Here is a 25586-nt window from a genome sequence, read left to right as displayed (position 1 = left end):
TCTGGGAGATAAACCTTTGGGTATGTTTTGAGGGTGTTTCCAGAGAAGTTCAGGAAGACCCACTCTGACTGTTGGTTGCTCCATCACATAGTCTGAGGTCCTGGACTGAGTGGAAGTGAAGAAGCAGTGGAGAGCACCATGTTGTCCCTCTGCTTTCTGCAATGCATCTTACTCCCACCATTACACCTTTCTTGCTGGGATGGGCTGTATTTCCTCAGGTTGTGAGCCAAAGTATAGGTTGCTCCCTAGTCATCCCTTGAATGGACTCTCCCCAGAGTTGAACACTTGGCCATTCTTTCCCTTCACACATCTTCATGACATTGTTCTCTCCCAGCTTTCACTCTGCTTCTTCCTCCTTGCTACCCTTCCCTGCGGTCAAGCCTTCTGGAAAGTCTTTCTGAACTCCTCCCACATCCCATTCTTTTCCCTCTTATCTGTCTCTGCTGACCTAACTCCCAGCCTCATATCTAGGCAGCCTTCTGGTCTGAGCTCAGATATTGCTTCTGTGTGAGACTTTCCCTAATTTTCTGAAGTGAACCAGCCTGTCTGTTTTGCATTCTCACAGGGCCCTCTGTTTTTCCTCAAAGCCCTTCTCAGAGTGAGTGATGGTGAGTCTGTGTGTCTGTCCCCTGCAGAGTTGACAGCATAGACACCTGTCCATCTCTCTGTTCCTTTTTTGCATCTTTACCAGTTAGCACCATTATAGGAAGTCACAAAACTTTTCTCAAGAGAGTGAGAATCACAGATTCTCCCTGAGACTCAATAAATGCCTGCATTAGTGTTGCTCAAAGCAGGTTACAGCATACCTGTCTGGACCAGATTAATTTGGGCTATTTGCCACAATCCTTACCTCAGACCTCCAGAATCCAAATCTATGAAAATGGGACTGGGAAATCTGATTTCTGCAAAATGCTTCCCAGTGACAGAACCATCAAGTGTTCACCTACTTAGATGCTTGCTACTCATTTTAAACACAGCTCTTCCTTCTCCTCTCATGTGATTGGTGGTCAGTTCTAAGCAACTCTACTTCCTCGGTATTCTTACCCTCTGCTTTGCTTTTTATCACTGACTCACTTAAGTGCAGTTCTCTTTTATTTGCTTTCCTTTCTTTCTGCCATTTCTGAGACCCTTCTGTAGAGCTCACCATGGCCTGACAGTGACTCTTCCTAAGTTCAGACTTCTATCATCCCTTTGTATAAAATCTTCTAATAATTCCCCAAACCATAATTGTTCAATAAGGAAATGCCAGAACCATACACAGTTGATGAGGTCTACTGGTCTACCCTACTGGGACTTCAAGTAAGATAGAAGGTAACAATAGGCCATTGGTTTTAGTAAATGGAGAGTTTTGGATTATGTAATGCTGGGTACCAAACATAGGCTGTGCTGCCCACAGGCTTTGGCCTGGTATGGAGCTGTGATGGTGTGTCACTGATAATAGTTCATCTTCCTTGATACACTTACTATCTCATTTCTCTCTCAGACAACTGTGTGCACACCAGCTTTTTCTCTCTGCCCCTTTCATTCATCCCCTTCTGTTCACCTGTTAGCATGAATCTGGTCCAGAATTTATCTCCTGATCATCTGTCTTCCATCTATCCCCTTGATTGCCACCCAGTCTCTAGGCTGACAATTATTGTACTATCACATTTATATTTCTAGGTCAGAATTTCCCCCTATGATTCAAATTCTTACATCCACTATCTTACTCAACATCACTATTTGGCTGTCTAATAGTCACAATAGAATTAACATAGCTAAAACAGAAAACATGGTTCTAGCCTAACATTGCTGTGGATATCGCTCTGTATAAATAAACACTGATTGGCCAATAGCCAGACAGGAAGTATAGGCGGGACTAACAGAGAGGAGAATTGAGGAAACAGGAAGGGAAGGGAGAGATTGCCTGGAGCTGCCGCCAGGACAAGGAAGATGTAAGGTACCAATAAGCCATGAGCCATGTGACAAAGTATAGATTAATAGAAATGGGCTAAATATAAGAGTAAGAGCTAGACAATGATAGGCCTGAGCTAATGGCCAAGCAGTTTAAATAATGTAAGAGTCTGTGTGTTTATTTTATAAGTGGGTTCTGGGACTGGCAGGACTTGGCGGGAGCTGGAGAGAAATTCTCCAGCTACATAACATGGTCCTTCAAATCTACTCCTTATAAGGAAGGTTTCATTTAAATTGATGACAACAGTATTCTTCTTCTAGTGGATCAGATAAAAAAGAAATTATTATTGACTCCTTTTTCTTTGAGCACATTGAATCTGTCAGAGAATTCTTTGGGTATTTATTACTCTTCAATATATGTCCAGAATCCAAATCCTTCTGACCTTCTGAGTATCAATTCGGTATGTTTCCTTGGTCTCTTCTGGAGATAGCCATATGTGCCTCTCACTATTCTAGAACCTCATATCTGCCATGCCCCTCTCTAGTCTCCTCTATACAGAAGTTAGTGAAGTCCTTTGCATATATAAGTTTAATTATGTCACTTCTCTGCATAGCTTAATAATTATGATAAAATCTAGGATAAAAATCTAGGATTCTCTTACAATGGCCTTTTATAAAGGCCCATGCAACTGAGTTCACAGTCACCATTCTGACACTGTTTATAATAACTTCCCCTCTTGCCTGTGTGGGAGATCCATGTCCACAGTCCTGGAATCTGAGAATGTTACCTTACTCAGCAAGATGGAAGGAGCTGAGGATTTTGATATGGACAAAAGGAACCCGTAACACCCCCGTGGCTATCTTAATCAATTTGGACTGGGAGGGCAAAATACCATAAGCTGGTTGGCTTAACTGAACTATATTCTCATGTACACTGGAAAGTCTGCGAGTGAGGTACTGACAACATTGATATCAGTGAGAGCATTCTTATTTGTTTATGGTCACTTTCTCACTGTATCTTGACAAATAAGGAAAACATACATTTTTCATATGTCTTCTTAGAAGGGCAATTATCCTATCCATATAGACTCCACCCTAAAGACCTATCCCAAAGGCCCATATCTTAATGCCTTATGCTTAGAGTTAAGGCTTTAATATATGAGTTTGGGGAGGAGAACACAAATATTCAGTGAATAGATATGGGTCTGATGTCATCCTGAAGCTTTACATAAGGAGGGGGAGGATCACACTGAACACTAGAGATGGAATATTGGAAGCAAGAGGTTTCAGCATTGCTTGGGGGCAGTTCTAACTTAGCAAGCCACAGTCTTACAACTGAGGTAAGACAGCCTGGATAGTATCTACTTCTGGGCCACTGCCAAGATCAAAAGAGAAAAGCCTTGTGGAGCTGCTGTTTGGACCAACACAAATTTTTCTCTTTTCATTTCACAAATTTTATTTGATCTATTTTATACCCAGCTTTTCCCCCTAAGTCTTGGGGAAAGAAGAAAAAAATCAATAAAATTTTTTCATTGTTCAATACACCTGATGAATTGTTTTGACCAATCCTTATCTTTCTTCTATGTGTTTATCCGCATCAGTGAATGCATTAGAGGAAAGAACAAATCCAGACACAAACCATAAGGACTTCTTTCTCAGTATATTTTTATTCATATTTAACATTAGTCAAGTATCTACAAGTAGAATTTTATTTGGTATATAAATATACCCTTGGCCATTTTTTCCCCTAAGCAACATTTAAAATGCTTTTCATGGTTTCTCCAATCAACCCCTAACTGCTTTTTTCCTCTTAGTGAACTCACTTGTTTGTATGGGTCTACCTCTTTCTTTTTTAACCATCAGCCAGGAGCTATTTGGGGATTTTATAGGTATAAAGTTAATTTTGTGGTCATTTCTAGGGCTCAATTTTTGAAAGAGAGATATTTTCCCCCTAAGTCTTAAGAAACACACATACACACACACACACACACACACACACACACACACACACACACACACACTTGCTTTTCCACCAGCAATCTATATGCATCCTGACTAAACCAGCACATTACTTCTGAATCGAGACAGGTCTTGATCTGAAAGTTTGATAAAGATTATTGTGACAGGTGTCTTCTAATTTTCTTTTTGATGCTGTGATTCAGTTCCCATTTAACAATGCCCTTTCTGCTGGGTTAGAAGACATCAATTTCTGTGCAGAATTCGGAGTTATTTTGTATTACAATGTGAGTACCAGATTTAGTTTAACATCAACAAAGTTTAGTTTTCTCTATAAATTATGTATTTTTTCTTTAGGGTCCATATTTTGTCAAGGATAGATAATATCTCCCTTGGCAAGATATATTGACTATGAACTTCATTTTAGTTAACTTTTGTAATCTTTATATGATGTGAGTACCTTTGAATTAAAAGTATGTACCACTGGTGTTAAATTGGTTCTCATATTTTAAGAAACTTGTTTGTATAGTAGGTGAAAATATAAAATGTGTACCTGGCACGGTTTCTCAAGGGAAAACTCTCTGAGATGTGTAAATTGTCCCTTCTTTTCAGCTTCATAAATAGCTGGAGTGTGCCTCTGAATCTCATGTGTGAAATGCCAGGCCTCTCTCAGACTATGAAAGCTGACTCCAAGGGCATCAGTTCTGTCCATTGAAGTAATTTTGTTAAGACTGTTAGGGTAGTCATTTTCTTCTTCTTCTTCTTCTTCTTCTTCTTCTTCTTCTTCTTCTTCTTCTTCTTCTTCTTCTTCTTCTTCTTCTTCCTCCTCCTCTTCCTCCTCCTCCTCTTCCTCCTCCTCCTCTTCCTCTTCTTCTTCATCCCCTCTTCCTCCTCCTTTTCCTCTTTCTTACAAAAAACAAACAATTGAAGTTCTTAAATGTGTCTAGAAAATGTGAAGTTTCTAGGAATCTTGTGTGGTAGCCAGAAGAATTTCCTGTTAACTAACTTCAGATAACAGAACATTCTCATCATTCACCGTAAAATAGTGATGAAGATTCGCCATTCTCGTGTGTCTATGAAGGATAATCACATGCTTTCTCTTATGCTTTAGATAAAGGAAGAAAGATAACACCTCTTTTTCTTGTGGGAAAACCATCATCTGGGATGATGAGGACATGGGAAGAGACTGAGACCTCCCTGGGATAATCAGGATGGGAGTTCAGCCTTGAGTATGTGCTTACATGGTATACACTTAACAGCTTTTTGTTTGTTTTGTTTTGTTTTGGCTAATAAAAATCACAAAAATTTAATTTAAACAGTTAATCAGATTCTTTTTTAATTGATTCTTTTGAAATTTCACATCATGCACCCCAATCCCATCCATTTCCTAGTCCCTCCATATATGCCCATCACCCTTGTAGCATCCCCCCTCAAAAGAAAATTTTAAAAGAAATGATAAAAATAAAATAAAAATACAAATAAGAGTATTAATTAAAAACAACAAACAAACAAAAAAAGCTCCACTTCACTCCTCTATCTTTTCCAGCCTCTCCATTGCCTCTTCATAGGTCTTAGTGGCATTGGCCCAGGCAGCTTTTCTTGCAAATGTTCACTGTGTAATGTGTTGTTGGTCAGATTCAAGGCTTCTGGTACACCAGCAATATTGGACACTCACCAAATCTCCTCTCAGATATCCTGCTGTTGCCTGGAGTCATGGAGATCCCATAGCTATGGTTCCATAGGACCAGTGCCTTCACACACACTAGCAGGTCATAGATGGGGTTGCTGTTGGGGAGTGCCAACTCAAAGCCCTGGATGAGTGCCTAGTAGCAGAGTTGGTCAGTCTGGGCCGCTGAGACTACCCCCTTCAGGGGAGGGAGCCTTCTCTCCCACAACCATGGTGAGGGGTTCAGCCAGCTTTCTCAAGTATTGGGGCCAGTTGCCCAGTGAGGGAAGGGCCAGCTCTTAGGGTCATCGTGGTCGGCTATCCCAGGACTGACAAGGGGTAAAGGGGGCTCTCCCTGGGCCAGTGAGAGGTAGGGCCATCTCAGCACTGCCCTTGTACTTCAAGTTCAACACACAGCTTGTATGGGCACCTGTGGTACCAAAGCAGCATACATCAACACAGACCCCAGCTGCAGTAAGACCATGGACCCAGACATGGCTACAGCAGCAGCTTGGGCCCAGATGTTACCATGGCTCCGGGTGACAGTGTAGGACACTCAGATCTGTATGACCCCTGAAGCAGCATGCCCCTTGTATAGCAACATGGCTTCAGGTGTCAGCCAAGGCCCCAGTCACAGTCACCTGCACAGCCTTCAGTGGTAACAGGAGCCATGGACATTGACACAGACATTGGCTGCATAGGGCTATGGACCTAGACATGATCCTTTGCAGCAGCTCAGCCCAGACGATATCGTGGCCCTGGGTGACAGTCCAGGCCACCCAGATCTGCATGGTCCTATGTTCAGCAGTTTTATGGGAAGAAATTATACTGAACCATTTGTCATTTCACATGTGGTTGCAGCTTGTGACCCACCCAAAATCCAGAAGGTTGAGTGAGGAGACAATAAGAAAAGATGACTAAAATGCAGAAGTAACGCCAGCCTTCTGGAGAGACCATGGGCAGATTGTTCCACAAGTCTTCATTAAAGCAAGAGTGTAAGCTGTTGGCTTCCTCAAATGCAGGTCATACAGACTGATGCTCCCAGGAAACATGACAGGCTCTTCTCCAATGCCTGCCCAGCAACCCCTAAGGGTGGAGCGTTTGGCTTCCAAAGTCTACAACAGGATGTTAAAAAACTGAAGGCTAACTACTCACAAGAGTTTTCTGGACTAAAGTATCCTAAGAGGACCAGTAATAATTTTAAGACATTGCTATTCTAATAATAGATTGTATCTAAATATATATTTGTGTTTTTATACATGTGTTCATGCTCATGTATAGTCAGCTTCATGTGTGTGTGCATATTTGTGTAAACATATACGGGGAAGCCAGAGAATAGCCCCAGGAATCATTCCTCTGGCACTATCTACTGCTCCCACTGGCCTAGAACTGGTCAAATAGACTAGGTTGGTTAGGCAGTGAGTGAGTGAGCTCCGGAGATCTCCTTGTTTCTGTCTCCCTGATTACAAACACATGCAACCATGCCTGTCTTTCAAAATGTGAATTCTGAGGCTTAATTTCAGGTCCTCATGTTGGAAGACAATTACTTTATTGACTGAGTTATCTCCCTAACCCCATTTATATTTTAATATTTGTAATAGAATAATTTATAGGATACCCTGAGTGTTGATAAGATCCTATGCTTCTGACCTAGAAGAATGTTCATTACCAAGGCTTTAATTTATGTGTGACAAATGCTCTGCAAATTATCTAGGTGTTTCTATTTCCCAGTGCCCTCTTTGCTAATACATACCACTTTTGCATGCCTTCTTTGATTACCTCATTCACAGCAGCCTCCAGAGGTATAGCTGCTATTTTACATATTTTACACAGAAGGAAATTGAAGCCCAGAGGGTTAGGTGATTTGCCTAGAGTCTCATGGGAGATGTGATTGAATTGCAAAGCAGATCTCTGGCTCCAGACATTGCAGAGAGGAGGAAGTGGATCTCTGGCCAATATTCAATGTATGGGTAGTGTTTAAAAAGTATTAGGGAAGCTAAAATGAAGGCATTCCACCACGTGGCCTCTCCTCACTGTATTGTACTGTGTAATGTACATTATATTAGTAAATTATCCTGTACTGGTTGAGCTCACTGAGAATCTAGCTCTGGAATAGGGTTGTGCTTCCCACCTCCTGCATTTCAGAACCAAGCGTATTTATCTCAAAGTATTCTCCGATCCCCTTATCTGTGGATGAGCTTTCCCTCTAACTCTGTAACAGGGAGAAGATAGCAAAATAGCCGCCAACTAAAAACACTGGGCACTTGAGAGAAGCTAGAAGGTAAACTATTTCCAACTACTTCATGGTGTGGAAGTGTCTGCAGTGGGAAAGAGAGGCCAGATGGTCAGCCATGGAGATAAAGGTCTATTGGGAATTCCAGTTGACTGCCTCAATTTTTCAATTTCTGTTGGACGTTTTAAGCACCTGATTTGCCATTTTGCAATTCATCTATCTATCTATCTATCTATCTATCTATCTATCTATCTATCTATCTATCTATCCATCCATCCATCTATCTCTTTATCCATCTATCTGTTTTCATCCATCTCTCATCTATTCTTATTTATTCTTTCACTTTGACTTGCAATGTGCTTAACAAACTTACTCATTCAAAATTGGAAATGCATTATTATAGATCATTCTGCAGACTATACACACCTTGCTTCTTAATAATTCTCTGCTGTACAGTAGTTGATCTTTGAGGGCAATAATAAGGGATATTCAAGGACTTGGAGGTAGAAGAAATGACAGGTTTTATCAGCTGTCTAATGTCATGAACCATGTAATGGTATGATGAATCATGTATTGGCATGATGAACCATTGTATTGGCATGATGAAAAAATTGTGACTGTATGACAGAGAGTTAGACATTTATCAATCCCTAACCAAAGCAACCCAAAAATAATCTCAAATAAGACATGCAAAAATCTGAGTTTAATTTAGTAGGGGGAAATTAATTTTATTATAAATTACTAATATTATTTAATTTGATTATAGCTAGCTAGGACAAAGACTGAATGAGTTGGGATGTAGAGGATCTTAAGGTAGGAGGGTAGAACTCTTATTATACATCCATTATGTTTTCATTGGATATTTTAGGTACTACCTGATACATTTGAAAATATCTCTCAATAGACTTTCAAGGGCTTAGTGGCCAGCAGCATTAATAATTTCAGGCCCCATGACAAATACAGAGGACAGGAAAGATCAGATCTGGGTACTAGTTCTATCTAAGCTATGTTAGGAAGGTGTCTTGTAGGGCCTGGCAGAGGCTTGACCATTGTGGAGACGAACTCAAGATAACCAAGTGGAAAGCTCTGGAAGTCTACAAAGCTGAGGACAAGACCTTGTGCTGTTGGGGAAGTCACCGATTCTCTGTCACTGAGGTGGCCAGTCCACCAGGCAATGTTCTTAGAAGTAAGAATTGCTGCCGGCGCAGGCACCAATGCTGTTTCTACCAAGAAACCGGGAGATCTGACCCGGCGTCGCGCTTCCTGATGAGGCACATGTTAACAATCATGATCCATAGAGATTACTTTTTATACCCTGACTGATTCACAGGTGGGAAAATCCACGCAGCCAGAACTCCAAGGCATGGCCATCCATGCATCTATCTGAAGCACAAATGATAATTAACAGCATGCGTTCTAATATGTCCATGAGGTCATGCAAAGGGAAAAAGAGCCCTAAGAGGATGCAGTTGTGAGGACATAAATATTGTAATATCATGCTCAGGAGATATTAAAACCACAAAAGTTCATATATCTTTCGAGTTATCTGGAATAATTTCCTCAAATCATGACCAATTTTGTTCTAGCAGTTTCTCGCACACAGCAGGCACCGGGGAGGTCTGGTGGAGTTGAAATGAAGTGCTTGCTGAAGATGGTCCTGTGTTCCAAAGAAACGTTTTTCATGGCAGTGACTTCTGTGTGTTTAGTTCCAAGGTACAGAGACACGCATGAACTCCTTTGGGGATAGGAGTTTTAATAAAGATGCAGAGGAAACTGCAGTTTCATCGCTGGACACTGGGAGATGAAATGTCTTTCGCAGCTGCTCAGGATCCTGCACTCATCACTCCCTGCTCTCTGTTCTAGTTCCACCATGATTCTGGAGCTTCAGCTTCTATTGCAACATTTTATGCCAAGCTACAGCTTCTCTGTCACTTCCCACTGCCTCCTCCACCACTCTCTATCCTCTCTCACAGCTTGTGCCTACTCCTGGGTACTTCTGCCGTCTACTTCTGCTCCAGTTGAGATTTCTCTCGAGAGGGACTGAAGTTCACTAGGTTGACACTGTTTGGTGTAGACCTCTCTGCAGAATTCTTAGGCTGAACAACTTCACAGGCTGTGACTTCAGATCCCATTTCCTCATCTCACACTCACAAACTGAGACTTCCCTTCCTGATCCCACTTGCTTGAGGTCACGGTAGAGGGGTCATATAATACAAAATATGAAATTCATGAGCAAGAATGCATGGCTGGCAGTGAGGTGCTGACGGCAGAGGGTGAGGGAGGCAATTCTAATTTAAAGCCCACTGACTGTAATCATTGAAGCCCCAGTTACTCCAAACCATAGCTTGACCATCTTCAGTTCGATTCCAGAAGGTAATAAGCAGCCAATTCCATGCACATTTAGGCATTGTTATCGAGAAGCTGTGGCCTTAATTATAGACTGCATGCTGGTAATTTATGGCACCGTATGCTTCAAAGCCGGAACTAAAGCTGTCGGTTTCCACCTAACTCAGCTATGGCTCATGCTGAATGCTCTCCAGAGGACCTGCTGCCCGATGTGTAGGTGGTGATGGCTCCTTCAGAACCTTTGGATCATTGGAAGGGTTTCGTTTGCTTCCATAATTACCTCTTTCGAGCCTGATGGGGGAGGAACTGCAAACCTGGAAAAATTGTTCAGCTGTAAAGCCCATATGTGATCATTTTCTTCTATGAGTTTCAGCAAAAGTTGTGACAGCAAAAAATAATATGTTCGCCGTCGCGTTTTGTCATTAGGCTACATGGATTTCTTTTGCAAAAGTGTTTCCTGGTGAGAACTTCTCTGTCACTTTCCAGGGATATCTCTTCGGAACCCAAGTCCTGTGGGAACTGCGTACTGGCCGGCCGGGGGAATCTCCAGGCTCCTCCTAGCCATTGCATTCAAGGCTCACCTTTAGGGGCAGACTGCACTGCTCCTCACATTAGGCTGTGTTGAGAAATAAGCAAGAACTGTTGCCCAGGGTCGGTGAGGATCTGTGTTTTTCAGAGGCCTGGCTTTCCCAAGCCCTACCCCCACTCCACACTGTTCCAATCTCCACTGTACGTCACAGAAATGAAGAGCTTTGCCAAACATGAGGTTGCTACGCGGCCCCTTAGTTGCTGCCAAGAGTTTACCTTACACAATATTTCAGACGATCTCCAGAAAAGATTAGCCGTGTTTGGGGTTGGTCCAACTCTTAGGACCCAGAACAGGATATTGTATGTCATGACTGGCGGGGAAAGGACAATGTTCTTTAGATTTTAGTTCTTAAAGTCTCCAGGCCTTGCAGAAATCAACATGATTAGTGAGTGTGTGCAATCGGCTCTTCTCTCCCAAGGCCTTGGCCCTCACTCCCCTTATTTCCTCAAGCCTGTGGGGTGAATGGTTTCCAGCTGTTGCTAGCCCTTCACTGAGCCTCGGCACCCTCTGCAAGGTCCCTTCCCTCTGTCACCACTACTGTAAACATCCCCTTTACCAAGGAGATCTCCGTAAATATCTGTGCTGGTGGAAACATCTGCTTTCTTCCAGGCCTGTGAGTAAAGCATCTACTATGCAGACATCTCCCTGGGGAGATCATTGGGTTTCCAAGGTAGATACCTGACTTTCACATTTCTGAGATCTAGTCATACAGTCACAGCTATGGTCTGGATGTTTGTGCACATTAGGCCAGTCATTTATTGAAACATACTGTGCCATGTGATAATATTAGAAAGCAGGGTCTTTTGGAGTGTTTAGGTCATGAGTCTTTATGAATGGAATTAGTGCTATAATAAAACAGGCCCCAGAAAGCTCCTTGGACCCGTCTGCCATGTGATGACACAATTAGAAAATGTCCTCAATAAACCAGAAAGTGAGTCTTCATCAGATACCAAATCTGCCTTGATATTAGACTTCCTGGCCTAGAGAACTATAAGAGAATAAATCTCCATTAAGATGCAAAGTCTGCCATATTTTGCCAAGGAAATGAATACAGGATTCTTGACAAAATATGGTAGACTCGGTAGCTTAAAACAAAAAGGGAAGGTGTTTAAAATGGTTAATTAACTTCTAACCCCCAGTCACTTCTCATCCCACTCATCTGGTTGCTCATTGTTCATCCATCAAGGTAACTCTGCACCTAGCCCTTCTGAACTTCTAGGTTCAATCCCACGGCCAGACCGCAGGTCACTCCCCTCCCCCAGTCTTGCTCCATGTGCCTCCATGACCTATGTGTCTCCTCTCTATCACAGCCTCAATTCAAAGTCATTTTTTCCTCTGTCCTGAATGCTGGTGTGGGGGGAGGCTTCATGGTTCCTTGTCCCGACTCTTGGATTTGTTATTTACCTTGTATCTAGAGGATACAATGTGTGGCCACAGGAATGATGTGGCAGCAGGAGCTGGAGGTGGCTGGTCACATTGCATCCACAGCCAGGAAGCAGAGAACGATGGATGATTGTGTTCAGATTTCTCTCTTCCTTTTTTTCAGTCTGGGATCCACCTCCATCTAGGGTGACTCTTCCCACCTCAATTAGCCAAATTTAATAATCCTTCACAAGCCTTCCAGAGACTTGTCTTTTCAATGATTCTAGATTCTATCATGTGGACAGTTGATATTAACCATCACTCCATTGAGTCTAAGTTTCCTCATACTTTCACATAGTAATTAAATACACACAATCTGAAGCTAAACTTGAATTTTTATGTGAATGCTTAGTAAATAGGTGACCTTGGGAAAATTCTATATTATTTCTGCATTTCAGTTTCTTCATCAAAAAGGATTACAGTGAGTAACCATTTTGTTGATTTTATAACTAAATTCTTGCTGATTCTTCCTCAAACAGCTTTCTTGTCTTCCATCATTGCTAATCTGGTCTATTAACAGACTGGTTTGTTTTATCTTTCCTTGGATTCTTTCTGGTCACAGCTTTAAGAATGGTTACCTATGATCATGTATGTGATTACATTTTGTTTAAAACACTGCCTAAAGGTTTTTTGTGGTCTGTTGTGAAGATTTCTAAAGGAGATACTGAAGTCAACGTCACACTTAGAGTGTTTGAGATAGACCAGCTATCATTTAATTAGTTATCTGTGCTAGTCAGGGTTCTCTAGAGTAACAGAACTTATAGGATGAATAATAGAAATAACTTATGGAAGAATAAAACAAGTTAATCTGTTAATAGGCTTGGTAAGCAATGATGGAAGACAAGACAGCTGTTTTAGGAAGCACCTGTAAGAATTTAGTTCATGCAATTGGCAGAATGGTTACTCACTGTAACATATATGCTGTGGGATGGTCTGTATGTCAAGTGTGTTGCTGATTGGTCAGTAAATAAATCACTGATTGGCCATTGGCTAGGCAGGAAGTATAGGCGGGACAAGGAAAAGAATTCTGGGAAGTGGAAGGCGGAGAGAGGGACACTGCGATCCGCCATGAGGACAAGGAAGATGTAAGGTACCAGTAAGCCATTAGCCATGTGGCAAAGTAAAGATTAATAGAAATGGGCTAAATATAAGAGTAAGAGCTAGACAATAACAGGCCTGAGCTAATGGCCAAGCAGTTTAAATAATGTAAGAGTCTGTGTGTTTATTTTATAAGTGGGCTCTGGGACTGGTGGGACTTGGTGGCGGGAGCTGGAGAGAAATTCTCCAGCTACAAATGGCGTCCAACGTGGTGGCAAGAGTTTCCACCTAAAAACTGAGAAAAAAGATTCTAAAACGGAGCTAAAAACAGCTTCCTAAGTGTCTCTCTCAAATAAGCGGCAGCTGCCGGTTTGAGCTACTGGCGGGTTCCTGGCGTGCATGCTCGACCTGCAGTATGGCGGGAATAAGGCCTCTGCAAGTGGCACATTAAGCTGCGTGGTAGATTTAGCCTTTGCAGGTACAAAACAAAAAAAAGAGGTTTTTGGGCTACACGCTGCTTGGATAAAAGCATAGACCCACGATAGCTCCCAGAGCTGGCGGTAAACGTAGCCATGTTGGGAAGCTGAGGTGGGCGGAGCCAGCAGCCACAGCTGCTGCAGTTTAAGGCAAGAGATTCACAATAAGACAGATTCAGATGTAATAGTTTACAATGTATGTAAAAGATACGTAGGCTTGAAAGAGACAAAAAAAGTGATATATAGAGTTATAGAAACAAATACATAGTTTTAAAAAATAAAGTCTTTAAAGAGACAGTAAAGGTAGTATAAAAAATAAGCCACGTAAAGATGACTACCACACAGAGAATCTGGATTATGTTCTCTTTGATATTCGTAACTACAGAAAAACATTTGATTGTAAAAGCTGTTGAGTTATGCCAAAATGTATATTTTAAAGGTACCTTGACTTCAAAATTTGGATATAAGGATATGTTGCTTTGGAAAAGAGTCTCTGTTCTTGTTTCCACAGAAAGCCAGAGACTATGGATTTGTTCCAGATTAAGATACATCAGGTTTGACCAGCCAAGACCCCCTGAAAGGTCTCCAATGACACCATGGCCCAGATGATTCAACATCCAGAATGGTTTCAAGTCAACTGGCTCAGATATACAGCCTCACGGACTACTCCATGATCCTAAAATTTTCTTTCTGTCTCCAGAAGATACAGCGCCCCCCTCCAGCAGGAAGTAGTAAGAGAAGCTACGCCCAAATTCCCAAATATACCAAGCTGGCTTTAGAGATGGAATTGGCTCACTCCCCCTCTAAACCCAGACATATTGCTCAAAAAAAAAAAAATGGTTAAGAGATTCTTGTGTCCCAAATCAGAAGAGCCCTCTGGTGTGGGACAGAGAAAAAACAATATTTTTATTTAAATCAGGTTGATTATAAATACAATCTCTTTCTAAAACAAAAAGGGGGATAGTTTAGATATGATAGGATGAAAGGGTAGATTAATGAACCTACTTTTAAAGAGTAACAACTTGTTTAAAATGTTTTACATCGCTATAGATTTTAGTTTATTGATACAAGTTTAAACTTAATTTTGTTATACTGTATATATATTTCTATTCTTGTTTGAGATATTATGTTTATGTAACTCATTTAAAATTATAATGGATAATTAAAAAATAGATTAATAATTAGTCATCTATGATAATCATATTTGTAGCCATGTTAGTTAAGTCTTTTAGGTATACATAGTTATATTTCAGATAGATAGGTAGTCTTCAAACACTTCAAAGACCTACAGAATATGGCATTTAAAATGTTTTAAAAATTTAGACTTTCTGGACAATGAGACATGTCTGCTCCTGACAGCACCGATTTACTTCAGAGAGGAGGATGGGCATCGAAGACACTCCATACGTAGTTTATCTTCACCTTGACAAAAATAGCCATTTGGGCAAGAAACTGTTCTTGCCTGGACTGTCTGATCAACTGGACATGCAGGACCAATAAAAAGGTGACCACTGAACTTTGCTTGACAAAATGGTCCTTCAGGTTCCTGCTTTGCAGAGAAAACTGCCAGACATTCTACAGGACACAGAGAAAAGTGAATAAGAGACTCTAGGCCTGTGGGCTGAAGACAGATGCCCCAACTTTACAAGAGAACTTTGAATGACTGTCCAGGCTGCCAGCTGTCTCTGTCTACCCTACAAGACTCCTAAAAGTTGCTTATATCCTTCTCCATTTCTCAGGTAGTAGTATATCCTTCTGAGGTCTTTGATGTGGTTAAAGACTAGATACTTACAATTTTCCTTAGTTATAATAAAAGATAAGTTAGATATAAAACCTTAAACTTACAAATATAAGATAGATAGGATCTCTTCTTTAATATTGTAACTGTAATTCTTGCTTGATAATTGTTTTGTTATATGTAATTTTACTATGTTAAAGTTAAAACCTTCCTTTTTAAGAAAAGAAAAGGGGAAGTGCTGTGGGATGGTCTGTATGTCAAGTGTGTTGCTGATTGGTCAGTAAATAAATCACTGATTGGCCATTGGCTAGGCAGGAAGTATAGGCGGGACAAGGAAAAGAATTCTGGGAAGTGGAAGGTGGAGAGAGGGACACTGCGATCCGCCATGAGGACAAGGAAGATGTAAGGTACCAGTAAGCCATTAGCCATGTGGCAAAGTAAAGATTAATAGAAATGGGCTAAATATAAGAGTAAGAGCTAGACAATAACAGGCCTGAGCTAATGGCCAAGCAGTTTAAATAATGTAAGAGTCTGTGTGTTTATTTTATAAGTGGGCTCTGGGACTGGTGGGACTTGGTGGCGGGAGCTGGAGAGAAATTCTCCAGCTACACATATATACATAAACATATATATATATATGTATCTGTATTTGTGTGTGTGTGTGTGTATATATATATATATGTATATATATATATATACATATATATATATATATATACACATGGGATTTATTATAACGACTTACAGGTTGTGGTCCAACTAACCCAACAATGGCTGTCTATGAATGGAAGTTCCAAGAATCCAGTAGTTATTCAGTCCACATCAGGCTAGATGTCTCAATTGGTCTTCAGTCTACGCTGGAATCCTGAAGAAGTAGGCTCCAATGGCACTGAAGGAATGGATTTGCTATTGAAGAGAGAACAAGAAGGAAACCAGCAGAAACTTCCTTCTTCCATGCACTTACATAGACTTCCAGCAGAAGGTGTGGCCAGATTAGAGGTGGGTTTTCCCAGCTCAAATAATCTGGATTAAAGATATATCTTCCTGCTTCAAAGATCCATGTTAGAGGTGAACCTTCCAACTTCAAATTAAACAAACAAACAAAAAAATCCCTCACTGGTATGCCACTCCACTTGGGAGTTTTAGCTAATGTCAGATGTAGTCAAGTTCACAACCAAGAAGAGCCATCACATTGCCTGACCTTTAACTGAAAGTTTGTTACCGGAAGATCTTATACCATGTGCATCTGTTTTCCTCAGTTTTGTAACCCACTTCTCTGGTGTTTACTAACCTCTTTATCTACTTGCTAGACCCTGAGTCCTGGCAAGACAAGTAGATATCGGGGTTAATAAGGCCTTGTTATTAAGAGAGAGACAGCACTTCCCTACTTCCTCATGTGTGGTATACTAATTCACTGGTACCTGCCTCCACTTCCCTCACCTCTGCTAGTGCCACTGAAAGCAGAAGACTATCTACAACCAAAAAAATGTCGTGGTCAGGGCACGTTTTAGGTTTACATTACTGCTGGCCACTTCTGGAATCTCTCTTCTCTGTATACTGTTCCCACCACACTCTAATGCTTCTATCTTACTGACACCCCCTTCCCCATTTCTGGTCCTTCATGGCTCCCCCTTTTTATCCTCAGCTGTAATATTGTTTTCTCAAGGGTTTAAAGTAAGATCCTTGATTCTTTGCATCCTCTGTACCTTCCTGAGAACTACTGCTCCTCCCACAGTTTTTACTTCTCATATATACTAATGACTTCAATATGTATATTTACAATCTAGACATCCTTGATTTCAGGGTCAAATCATCAACTAAGAGATAGATAGCATATTCCATGGCATATACCCAAAATGGCCTCTTTCTTACTAACTAGCTCACTCTTTTGGATATTTCCATTGGAGTTGAAGCACCATCATAATCTACAAGACATTGAGAGTGGGTCATTACCCCGTTTCCTCATTCAAATCCCTTATGTAACCAATCACAGACTTTGGCTAATTTCATGACCTATATTTGTTATGTGAAACCCACGAAAGTCTGTTTAAGGGGTATCAAGGATGTATTAAGATATGAAATGAGGAAAAATACACTCACGGATACAGAACCAAGTATACAGCTGTCATTGCCCTCCATCTGTCCGGGAGCAAATGGATCCGGCCAGCCGTTCTCCGATCACCCCAAGAGAGCAACTGAACCCCCTCTTTAGATTTTAAGCAGTCGTGTAACCCATCAAGAGGCCACGCCCTAAGGCTGGTACTCCAAAGCTATTGGAATGAATACCCACAACATAGATTCTGTGTGGATTATCTTTAATCCACAATTCTTCCTACCATTGGTGTAGGCCTAGCCTTAGGGCATATCTGCCCTTCTACAAATGTGTCCTAATGCCTCATTTCCCTAGAATCTCTGTTCTTGTGGCTCCAAGAATGATAGCCTATGACTACTTAGTTACTTAAACCTTAAACTCTGTTTAAAAGCCCGTGAAGGGTTCCCTGTTGCTTATAGGTTAAGATTGTATGTGATGTGGCATTTGTTTCCTCTCTGGTCCCAGCCAACTCTTCATTGTTGGTCCTTTGTCCCTCACTTTGTGCTTCAACACACAGACAGCTTCGGTTTCTTCCCCCACATCATATAATTTAACATTTCTGTGCCACTTATACTATTTCTTCCCCTTCAAACAGTTCCCAGTGATTTTTGTCCACTCCTTCAAGAATCAGGTCATGAATCACCTTTTATAGGATAGATTAGTAGAGTTGTGGATAAACTGAAAAGAATTTAGTAATATTCCAGAAGCTAGAAGCAGGATGCAAAACTAAGACAACCTGAGAAGTGGAAGGTATCCCCTTAGCAATGGTCAGATATGGTAATTTTCTAGGAATCCATAACAAAGTTCCACAAATTAAGAGACTTAAGTAATACAAATGGAACACAAATTGAACAACCCTAAGACAAAGCCAAAAATGCTCCAAAACAACCCCTCATATTTTTAACACTATCAGGATGCCACAAGCAGAACAGTCCATACATTGAAGCTTGTGTCACACATGAACTCTTACAAATGTTGTCTAAAAGTACCTTCGGACTGTGTGGTAGACGTACACGAAACAACCAAGTGCTGTGTTTAGGTTTGGCTGTTATCTCCAAGAGATCTCATTATGTTTGTGTAAATATTTAAAACAAAAGAAAAGAAAAAGCACGCTAAATCTGAAGCACTCTGATCTCACAAATTTCATCTAAGGAATACTTGGCCTCTGTCTTGTAGATCAAGAGGTGAGTCACTGGGCAAAAATCAAGGTGTCAATGGGTTTTGTTCTTTTCTAGAATGTTTAAGGGAAAGATGTTTCCTTATTATCAGTTGTTGGAATTCTGTTCCTTATTACAGGACTGTAGCTCACACTTCCTGTGGTGTCAGCTAGAGGCACTCCAGTTGCTTAACTGTGTCCCACCCCAGCGTCTTCAAAGCCAACAGGGAGTCAGTTCCCTCTCCTTCCCCCATGTCTCCTCCTCCTCCTTCCATCTCATCTGTCTGACCTCCATTTTCATTTTCTGCTTTCTTCTTATTTCTCTGAGTGCAGGGCATTAAATCAGACCCACCTGGATAATCCAAACAACCCCCTCCCCCAACCAGGTCCTTGACCTTAATCACCTCTGTGAGTCCCTTAGCCCTGCAAGGAAAGTGTTCATGGGTTCAGAGGAGGCCTTTATTCTGCTGCCAGGACAGAGGAACAGCTAATGCCTGGGGTCATTTGACTGGAGTTCTTTGTCCACATAGTTTATACCTTATCAATCTTCTGGCATTGTTTTAGTAATTTTTAAAACACTGTCATCATATTCGTCATATTTGGAATTCCAGGGGTATAGGGAGGTGTTGTGCTTTCTCTGGTTCACTTAGTGAGCATGTCTAGAAATTTTAGGTGTACAAAACCCTCTCTGACATTTACTTACCAGGGAGCCTTTCACAGAAGGCTGTTATAGAAGGGCATCTGACAAACCCTTCACAGGCTGATGAGACGACCGCAGAAGTTCCATTGTTCCAATTGAAACAAAAATTAATGGGTTAAATAAAAGAAAACTATGGCATGATAGATAATCCCAGAAAAAAGCAAGAAGACATTTCCCCTCCCACACACAGGAAATGAAACTACTACCAAGCAAAAGATGTATTTTGTGTTAAGAGAAATGTTCATTTGTAAGGTTATCATCCAATAAAAATTCATATTTTTTTCCTATAAAAATTATTATAGAGCAAAAACAATTGGGTTTTTCATTTGTCACATTTATTAGTATTTCATGAATTATTCACTAGGGCAATATTCACTGAATTATTTCGTTCTTTGAGGAAACTATTATGATTTTCTAAATACTGCAGTTGTATCTTTCAGGGTTTTAGAAATAATATACTTTAATTTCCTGCCCTCTAGTGACAAAAATAATGTATGCATGCCTGCACACTGAATAAATTTTGCAAATACAACATTATAGAGTTTGGGCACAGGCAGTACAGCTTCCACTAACACTCCAAACTTGAGTATGACATGCTCCATTTTGTTGGGCACAATATTTTTATCTAGAGTCTGGCACAATGACTTTAAAATCGGTACTTAATTAAAAGTCAGTGTGTTGCTCTTTGCTTTCACTCAGCTGTGTATAGCCTGTGGCTTTATAATCATGGCGTATATAAGATAGGACATTCTGCTAATAATCAGGAAGTGATCATTTTAATTGCTACAATATAAATTAAATTCTAGAATTAAAGAAAACATGCTATTTAAAAAATGCCCCCTGAGATTGGAATTGATGTTTAGGTGAGAGCCTGCTGGATAACCAGCCTGGTGGCTTAGCCTAGGGATACAAATAATGAAACTGTTTGGTTATGATAATGGTATTAAATGAGGTAGGCTTGTTAGAGCGAATGGGAGCTGATGAAGTATGACATTACAATATTTTACACCTCTGGGTACTGACTGCTCTAACTTTCAGAATATTTCTGTGTCCACAGGCACAATTAGAAGACTATGGTACTTGTCCCATTAATTAATCCTCAACAAATTACCAAGTATCCACTTGATGCTACATGTAATGCTGGTGTCAGCTGACTGAGTTAGAAAGAAAGAGGCTCATTCAGATGACTACTCTGTAGCCCTAACACTTGGGTTCTGCATCCTCAGATGGTGACACAGGCAGATCCAGTGTATTGCCTACTGAGTCACTGATTTTCACAGCAGAAGTCTTTTATAATACCCTCTTTGTAGGGCTCATAGGTTAGAATGAGTGCAGCAATGTGTTTGTTGGGGTTGCAGGGTCTAGATATACCTACAGTCTCTAGGGCCAACAGTTTTAGTTGCCACCCATTGATAGCAACAACAGTGCTAGTACAATGCTCCCCTTTCCCAGCACAGCCAGGATAGTCCCGTGAAGGTGTGTGAGATCTCCACTGGCTTTCTCTGAGACCTCCCTTTGGAGAAGGTAGATCAGGGAGAGATAGGATCCTATCCTAATGTGAAAGAACATGCATGCGTTGGGGTCTGGTGCAGCTCTGTCTTTGGGTGATCACTCACTTTAAACCCGTTGAAGCCTGTAACAGCAGCCCATTGCCCACAACAGCTGGGGCAGGTGGGTGTTAGTCCTACTTTCAGAGGAGAGAGTCTGTTTAGGGTCACCTTTGCAACCCAGTGGGAACAGCTGTGCGGACTAGTTACTAATAATGGAAGTTGCTTGAAGTAGATCTTAAATGTTCTTACCAGATGCATGCACAAGCAAGCCTGTGAGATAATATTGATGGTTATCAGCTTAACCATTTCCCAATATATTCAGATATCTAAATATCACACTGTACAATAGAAAATATTTAGAGAGAAAGAGAAATTTAGAAGAAAATCAAAAGGCCCTGCTGATGCCTGTCTGGCTCTTAAGCTTACCAACTTTCTGCAATTTAATCTAGTATTATTAAATTATAAAATAAAAGCTATGGATAATTGCTTCAGTTTTGGCTGTGGGAACAAATATTTTCAATAGTGTTATACTTAGAACATTGGAGCGACTTCATCATGTTTCAAAGACAGGAGGAACCTCTTAGAACGACAGGCCATCTGGTTAAAAGACATCCAGGAGCGGAGGGATTCTTTTCAGGAAGAGCATGAACATTTATTGCCTGTGGTTGGAAGGTCCTTTTTCTCTTCTTGTCTTCTGTTTTCTTTTCTTTCAGATAATTTTGATATGTATCCCAGGCTGGTCTCAAACTCACAATTCTCCTGCTTTGCTCTTCCCATGTCCAGGATTATGGGCTTACCACAACACAGCTAGACAAAATACAAGGAAAAGAAAAAAAAAACCTTAATTAAAATCTGAGGGCGAGAACAGAACCAAGGTTGTGAAGAGTGAAAGTAACTCTCTTGAGATGCAGTAGGAACTTTACTAGTTTGCTGTGGAAAGGAAAGGCAGAGGGAAAAAAGGAGAGAGAGTTAAGAGCACTCACTTACTGCTCTTACAGACAACCACCGTTTGGTTCCCCCACACCTGTATCAGGCAGCTTACATCTCCCTACAACTCCAGCTCCAGGGGATCTGCTGCCCTCTTCTGACCTCTACAGGCTCTTGCACACACACACACACACACACACACACACACACACACACACACACTAAATAAATGAAAACAAATTTTTTTTTTAAAGAGTAAGTGAATGGAGTTGGTAGGGTAAAGATTAAAATACGCAAAAGGGACAATAAAATTGCACAGTTGTGGGTGAAAAGAGATATCTGAAGAACAGTGATGCTGTTAAAAACTTAGTCTCTAAAGTAGTGGTACTGAGAAGTGGTGTAATCTTTAGAGGTGGGATGGGGTGAGAGATAACTAGGTCATAGAGGGGATAGAGGGGATACTCTCAGGAATTGCTTGTTGTGTTTATCAAGAAACTGAGCTAGTTCTTTCTGGATTGGATAAGCTCTGGAAGGCAGAAGTTAGTCTACAGGCCTGACTAGTTATCCAGAGACTAGGCAGTAATAGAGTGGTCGGCTTGTCCTCTGTCCTTCTCACACGCATGCTGCCTCTCTGTACCCATGTACCACGTGCTGCAACTTCCATAGAAGCTGAGAAAATTATGGTCCCATGCTCTCCAGCTTTCCTGTCTCCAAAATTATAAGCCCAAACAACCCATTCATCTTTATAAAGTATCCAGCCTCAAATATTTGGCAGTAACACAAATAGACTAAGGCCAATGCTATGGTACCTGCTGATGTCATTCACTTTTCTAGAAAGGTTTGGTGAGTAGAGGTTGCTCATGAATGCTTTGGTTAAATAAAATCCTGTTGGCCTTTAACTCTGCCATGTTCATGTCAGAGACAAAATGAGGTACGTGACTCAGGCATGTTGGGGTGCCCAGACCATAGACACATCCAAGAAAAGTGAATGCTTGGGAATGCACTGAAATCTGGGGTGATCTGTGCTCGTTTTGCTTAAACAGCTGAAGAACAGATGGGCTTGGCTAGCTCTGCAGTATTTGCTCTAACATTTCCTTTTGCTGCTGCTAAGGATTGAACCCAGTTCCTAGTGCTTTCTAGGCAAGTGGTTGGTCTCTGAGCTGTGCTCCTAGCCCTGCAGTGTAACTAGAGTTTTCCTGCCTTGCCCACAGTCAGGACAAATCTTTGTCACCCACCAGTCCCACAGCCGCTCAGACCTAACCAAGTAAACACAGAGACTTATATTGGTTACAAACTATATGGCCATGGCAGGCTTCTTGCTAACTATTCTTATAGCTTAAATTAATCCATTTCCATAAATCTATACCTTGCCACATGGCTCGTGGATTACCGGCATCTTCACATGCTGCTTGTCATGGTGGCAGCTGGCAGTGACTCCCTCCGCCTTCCTGTTTTCTCTGTCTTCCTCTCTGTTAGTCCCGCCTATACTTCCTACCTAGGCACTGGCCAATCAGTGTTTTATTTATTGACCAATCAGAGTAATTTGACATACAGACCATCCCACAGCACTGCAGCTTGTTTCTAGATAGGTCACAGGACAAAGCCGAAACTACCTCATTCACTCAAAGTCTTAAGATGCTACTTGCATCCTTGTTGGAAAAAAGAGGAATTTTGATTTATGGATGATGCATATGTTTGTGAGACTGGCACACTGCCCCTGCCAAGAAAGCAGCTAATACATACATTATCCTGAATTTATATCCTCTTACTCCATCAGACAATTGTTTTTTTTTTTACTTGATCCAAGACATCTTCTAATTCATTCACAAGGAATTATTCACACAAGGAATTATGCAGAAGAAAAACAACAAGTCTTTGTGGGAGGGAAATCATATTTATTAAGAAATTAAAAAGCTAAAATAGATAAAATGAAGATAAAATAACAAAAAGAGGGTTGGGAGCAATATTTATGAACTCAGCTAATGAAGGGGCAATGGAGACAGTGGCACTGAAGGGGTAGAGTGAGGAGTTGGGCGTTTTGGTATCTTTGCAAATCCTAACTTTGTCTTAGGAATTCATAATTGAGATCGTATCTGTTTCTGACTCCACAGTGCTGAAGACAGAGGATGGGGTGGAAGGACCGGGTCAGGCCTCCAGGGGAGCCGGCATCAACAGCTCCCAGGGTTCACACTGAGGAAGCCTTCCCGCCACCCCCCTGCTCCTCACCTGCTGCCTCTTGACCCAAGTTCAGCTGCACAGAGGGAAGGAGGGCAGCATCCTCTCGTGTACCAGACTTCACAGCTGGACCAGGACAGTGGCACCCGGTACTTCTTCAAACAAAACGGGTCAGAGTAAAACGAAATGCTGTGCATTTAACTAAAACGTGAGGAGGAACTTCGAGGGAAGACAAAAGGCAAAGCAACACAATGTCTGGACATTAAAAAGTGATTCAAGACTGCACAGGAGTCAAAACGAATAGCGGCAGCCATCTACACACATGCCTGCTCATGTGACAATCACGATTGTTTTCTTTTCTTTTTAAAGAGGTTATTTGTTTTATGTGTATCAATGTTTGCCTGCATGTATATCTGTGCACTGCATGTGTGCCCGGTGCCTGCAGAGGCCAGAAGAGGGTATCAGCTCCCTCAGACTGGAGTTACAGATGGTTGTGAGGCACTATGCGGGTGCTGGGAATCAAACCCAGGTCCTCCGGAAGAGAAGCTCTTAACCACTGAGCCATCTCTCCAGCTCCATCATTTTTTTCCCTGAATGACAATCTGATCTGTCAAAAGCCAGAAGGAGCAGCAATGAGAGAAACTGCAGTCATTGATAGAATCCTGGCCAATAAGAAAATTGCTAAGCAGTAGACCAACTTGACTGTGAGTGCACCTCTGCAATGCTGCCTCCCTCCAGCTGGGTCTCTGTGTTAAGACAGAAGAGTTGGGGGAGCTAATCTAAGCGTTTAAGTATGTAAGTACATACCATTCTTCCAGAGAACCCATTTGGTTCCCAGCATCCACACTGAGCAGCTCACAACTGCCTGTAACTCCATCTCTAGAGGATCCAGTGTCCTCTTCTGACCTGTGTAGGCACCTACAGTCTTGTGCACACAACTTCACCAACATATACATATATCTTTAAAAAAAAAAAAAGGTGTCAGGGTGTGGAAAGTAACGAACCCTGTACAAGGACAATGAGGATGTAAAGATGTGAAATTGTTATGCAGAGTGGTATAGAAATTCCTCAAAACATTAAAACCAGAACAACCACGTAACCCAGCAATGCTCTGCAGAATATGTATCCACAGGTAATGAAATCTGCATGTGAAAGAGACATCTGAACTTCCAAGTCCATCCTAAACTCAACACAATGGCCAATACAAGAAGTCTACCAGGAATCCTCAAGCTTAGACTAACAGCAATAGTGGAGAGGGTACCTGAACTGGCCTACCTTGGTAATCAGATCAGTGAATACCCTAACTGTCATCATAGAGCCTTTCTCCAGTAACTGATGGAAGCAGATGTTGAGGTCCACAGTGAAACACCAGGCCAAGTTTCAGGAATCAAGTCAAAGAGAGAGAAGAGGGATTCTATAAGCAAGGGATTCAGGATCATGATGGGGAAACCTACAGAGACAACCAAACCAAACTAGTGAGAACTCATAAAATTTAGATCAACAGCTCTGGAGCCTGCATTGGACTGGACTAGGCATATTGAGACAGTTGTGTAGCTTGATCTGCTTAAGAGGCCCCCTGGCATAAGATCAGAATCTATCCCTGGTGCACAAGCAGGCTTTTTGGAGCCC

This window comes from Peromyscus eremicus, chromosome 2, assembly GCF_949786415.1.
Source record: "Peromyscus eremicus chromosome 2, PerEre_H2_v1, whole genome shotgun sequence".
Classification (NCBI taxonomy): domain Eukaryota; kingdom Metazoa; phylum Chordata; class Mammalia; order Rodentia; family Cricetidae; genus Peromyscus; species Peromyscus eremicus.
This window is presented reverse-complemented; position numbering follows the sequence as displayed.